Source organism: Ipomoea triloba, chromosome 14, assembly GCF_003576645.1.
Source record: "Ipomoea triloba cultivar NCNSP0323 chromosome 14, ASM357664v1".
Lineage (NCBI taxonomy): Eukaryota > Viridiplantae > Streptophyta > Magnoliopsida > Solanales > Convolvulaceae > Ipomoea > Ipomoea triloba.
Genome location: NC_044929.1, coordinates 9,465,141 through 9,469,821, shown reverse-complemented (window position 1 = coordinate 9,469,821; position 4,681 = coordinate 9,465,141). Strand labels below are relative to the sequence as shown.

The 4,681-nt window shown below is 40.7% G+C and overlaps 1 pseudogene; it reads left to right on the top strand.

The window, feature by feature from the left end:
• LOC116004589 overlaps positions 1-4,126 on the top strand; it is a 12,480-nt pseudogene extending 8,354 nt beyond the window's left edge.
• Positions 4,127-4,681: the final 555 nt, after the last annotated feature.

Here is a 4,681-nt window from a genome sequence, read left to right as displayed (position 1 = left end):
GAAGCATCAATAGCCAGGGAAGGCAGAAAAAGGTTCGCGGATATATGGCTTATAGACTCGGGAGCCACATATCACATGACCTCAAGGAGAGAATGGTTCCATCATTATGAACCAATCTCAGGAGGATCTGTGTACAGCTGCGACGATCATGCCTTGGAGATTATCGGCATTGGAACCATCAAGCTGAAGATGTACGATGGAACAGTCCAAACTGTTCAGGATGTGCGGCACGTGAAGGGCTTGAAGAAAAATCTATTATCCTATGGAATATTGGATAATAGTGCAACCAAGATTGAAACACAGAAAGGAGTCATGAAGATTTTCCAAGGAGCGCTTGTGGTGATGAAAGGGGAGAAGATAGCTGCAAATCTATACATGCTGAAGGGAGAGACTTTGCAAGAAGCAGAGGCATCGGTTGCCGCATGTAGTCCAGACTCTACGCTGCTATGGCATCAGAAACTTGGGCACATGTCAGAACAAGGAATGAAGATTCTTGTGGAGCAAAAGCTACTTCCGGGGTTAACAAAGGTATCATTTCCTTTGTGTGAGCATTGTATAACAAGTAAGCAGCATCGTCTTAAATTCAGCACATCAAATTCTAGAGGCAAGGTTGTTCTAGAATTGGTTCACTCTGATGTGTGGCAAGCACCGGTTCCATCCCTAGGAGGGGCAAAGTATTTTGTCTCATTCATCGACGATTACTCTAGGAGATGCTGGGTGTACCCTATCAAGAGAAAGTCATATGTGTTTGCGACTTTCAAAGCCTTCAAAGCACGGGTGGAACTTGATTCCGGGAAGAAAATCAAGTGTTTCAGGACAGATAATGGAGGGGAATATACAAGTGAGGAATTTGATGACTTCTGCAAGAAGGAAGGCATCAAAAGGCAGTTCACGGTGGCATACACTCCTCAACAAAATGGAGTGGCAGAGCGGATGAACAGAACCTTGCTGGAAAGGACAAGAGCAATGTTGAGGGCTGCGGGCTTAGAAAAATCATTCTGGGCAGAAGCAGTCAATACCGCCTGTTATTTGGTGAATCGAGCTCCATCAACTGCAATCGAGCTGAAGACACCAATGGAGATGTGGACTGGTAAGCCTGTTGATTATTCAAACCTCCATATATTTGGAAGCATTGTGTATGCAATGTACAATGCCCAGGAAATTACAAAGTTGGATCCGAAGTCCAGGAAATGTAGATTCTTGGGGTATGCTGATGGAGTAAAGGGGTATCGCTTGTGGGATCCCACTGCCCACAAAGTTGTCATCAGCAGGGATGTTATCTTTGTAGAGGACAAGCTACAAAGAGGAGAAGTTGATGATAGCACGGAAAAAGAAAAGCCAGAAACTACTCAGATACAGGTAGAGGAGGAATTTGAACAAGATTCTTCTGAAGCAGAACCGGCGCACGAGGAACCAGAACCAGAACGCTCTAGAGCTCCAACAACTCGTCAATCAGACCGTGAAAGAAGACGTCCCACTTGGCACTCAGATTATGTTATGGAAGGGAATGTTGCATACTGCCTTCTAACAGAGGATGGTGAGCCATCAACCTTTCAGGAGGCGATAAACAGCTCAGATGTTTCTCAATGGACGGCAGCAATGCAGGAAGAAATAGAAGCTCTCCATAAAAATAATACATGGGAACTTGTGCCACTACCACAAGGAAGGAAGCCAATTGGTAACAAATGGGTCTTCAAAATCAAAAGGAATGGTGACGATCAAGTGGAGCGGTATCGTGCAAGACTGGTGGTGAAGGGATATGCTCAGAAAGAAGGTATTGATTTCAATGAAATATTTTCACCTGTGGTTCGACTAACAACAGTTCGTGTAGTTTTGGCGATGTGTGCTACATTCAACTTACATCTAGAGCAGCTAGATGTGAAAACGGCTTTTCTTCATGGAGATCTTGAAGAAGAGATATATATGCTCCAGCCTGAAGGATTTGAATACAAAGAGAATCAGAACTTGGTTTGCAGGTTGAACAAATCTCTGTACGGTTTAAAGCAGGCGCCAAGGTGTTGGTATAAGAGATTTGATTCCTTCATCATGTGCCTTGGATACAACAGACTGAATGCAGACCCTTGTGCATATTTCAAGAGGTTTGGAAAAGATAACTTTGTTATATTGCTGTTGTATGTAGATGACATGTTGGTCGCAGGCCCCAACAAAGATCACATTGATGAATTGAAGGCACAACTGGCTAGGGAATTCGAAATGAAGGACTTGGGACCAGCAAACAAGATTCTAGGGATGCAAATTCACCGAGACAGAGGTAATAGGAAGATTTGGCTTTCTCAAAAGAATTATTTAAAGAAAATCTTGTCACGTTTCAGCATGCAAGATTGTAAGCCAATTTCTACCCCTCTTCCTATTAATCTCAAAGTATCCTCAAGTATGAGTCCTAGCAATGAAGAAGGGAGGATGGAGATGTCTCGAGTACCGTATGCATCAGCGGTGGGGAGTCTAATGTTCGCTATGATATGTACAAGACCAGACATTGCGCAAGCAGTGGGAGTAGTTAGTCGGTACATGGCGAATCCAGGCAGAGAGCATTGGAACTGTGTAAAGAGGATCCTAAGATACATCAAGGGGACCTCAGATGTTGCATTATGTTATGGAGGATCAGACTTTCTTATCAACGGGTATGTGGATTCTGACTATGCAGGGGATTTGGATAAAAGTAAATCTACGACAGGGTATGTGTTCAAAGTTGCTGGTGGAGCTGTAAGCTGGGTTTCAAAACTGCAAGCAGTTGTGGCTACGTCAACAACAGAAGCAGAATATGTAGCAGCTACACAAGCCAGTAAAGAAGCAATTTGGTTGAAAATGCTATTGGAGGAGCTCGGGCACAAACAAGAGTTTGTCTCTTTGTTTTGTGACAGTCAGAGTGCCTTGCATCTAGCAAGGAATCCCGCATTTCATTCAAGGACGAAACACATACGAGTGCAGTATCATTTCATCCGAGAGAAGGTGGAAGAAGGGACAGTAGATTTGCAGAAAATCCATACCACGGACAACGTAGCAGATTTCCTAACAAAGGTAATCAATGTTGATAAGTTTACTTGGTGTCGATCTTCTTGTGGCCTGATAGAGACGTAAGCGACATGGAAAGTGCAAGGTAGAAAGAATGGTGTGAAGATATGATTGTTACAATCTAATCTTCAAGTGGGAGATTGTCGGCAGAATTAGGCAGCACACAAGCTGCAAATTTTGATCAACATTGTTAGGCAAAATTAGGCAATGTTAGGCAAGTCAAAGTTAGGCATTGAAGAACAATTTATTGTTTGATCCCTAAACTTTAGACTAACTACAAAATGACCCATAATACTCAACTATAAATAGGGAGGTCATTTGCCATTCTAGCCATCCCAAATCATTCTATTCTTCCCTCATATACTAGAGATATTAGAGAGTTTGTTGAGTGTATTTCTCCTTCCTAGCAAGAGAGAATTATCCTTGTTTTCTCCTTGTTAGTTAGAGAGTGGTTGTAACTCCTATTTTCTCATAGTGAAATTCTTCTACCCTTGCCCGTGGTTTTTACCCTAATTTGTTTAGGGGTTTTCCACGTAAAATCTGTGCCTCATTTATTTTTCTTTCTCAAATTATTGTTGCAATCTGATCTATCCCACTTCCGCGGGCGCAACATGTTGGTAACTCAACATCCATTCAGGAAATGTTCAGGAGGGTTAGTGAGCAGTTCACTGCCATGTTCAGGAGAAAGGCTTTCTTGCATTGGTACACTGGCGAGGGAATGGATGAGATGGAGATCACTGAAGCCGAGAGCAATATGAATGATCTTGTTTCAGAGTATCAGCAGTACCAGGATGCCACTGCTGATGAGGAATGTGAGTACGAGGACGAAGAGGAAGAAGCTTGTTGATCACTGATGAAAAAGGCAATGGTTAAAAAGCTCGGCCTTATCCTATGTGATGTTACATGTATTGTTGCTCTTATTTGTGTTGACTTAAATATTGGTCCCCTTTGGATGGTTCTTCCAATCTGTTTCTGTAGTAGCCATGCCTAGATGTGGAGGAGAGTGGATGTTTTGGGTAGGTGTGGAGTTGTCCTTCTGTCCATTTAAATGCCGTATTTGATGATACTGAGTATGTTGTTATTGGATTGTGTACTTCAAAAAAGAAAAAGAAAAAGATTAAAGTTAATCCATTGAGTATCTCTTGCAACATACTTAAACATAAGTAAGAATATCTATTAATCTAGAATCAATGGCATCCCAATTCCGTGGATCATATATGTCAAATAAAAGCGAATCATTTGGTTTACCATTGTGACCAACATCATCTAAACAGTTATCATCATTCTTATTATTTTCATTGTTACAATGATATCTATCATCGTTGTACACACTATCATTTAAATTTTTTTCAATCTCACAATCATCTTGATCTTCTATATGATGATTAGCATCTAAGAATTTTTCCTTAGCATAATCTTTTTGCACATCTATTTGAGTTTCTTTTATAATGAAATTTTCAAGAGCTCCCTTTTGAGATTGAGTTAGTTGCTCAATTCTTCTTTTCTTTTTACGCTTTTCAAACCCAGATGAATATTTTCTAGAAGACATAATTATAAAACTCTAAAGAAAAAATAAAAAATTATTTAAAAACTCTATGAACAAATAATTAATCAAGAAACAAATTCTTGAATATATTATTCTGAAATA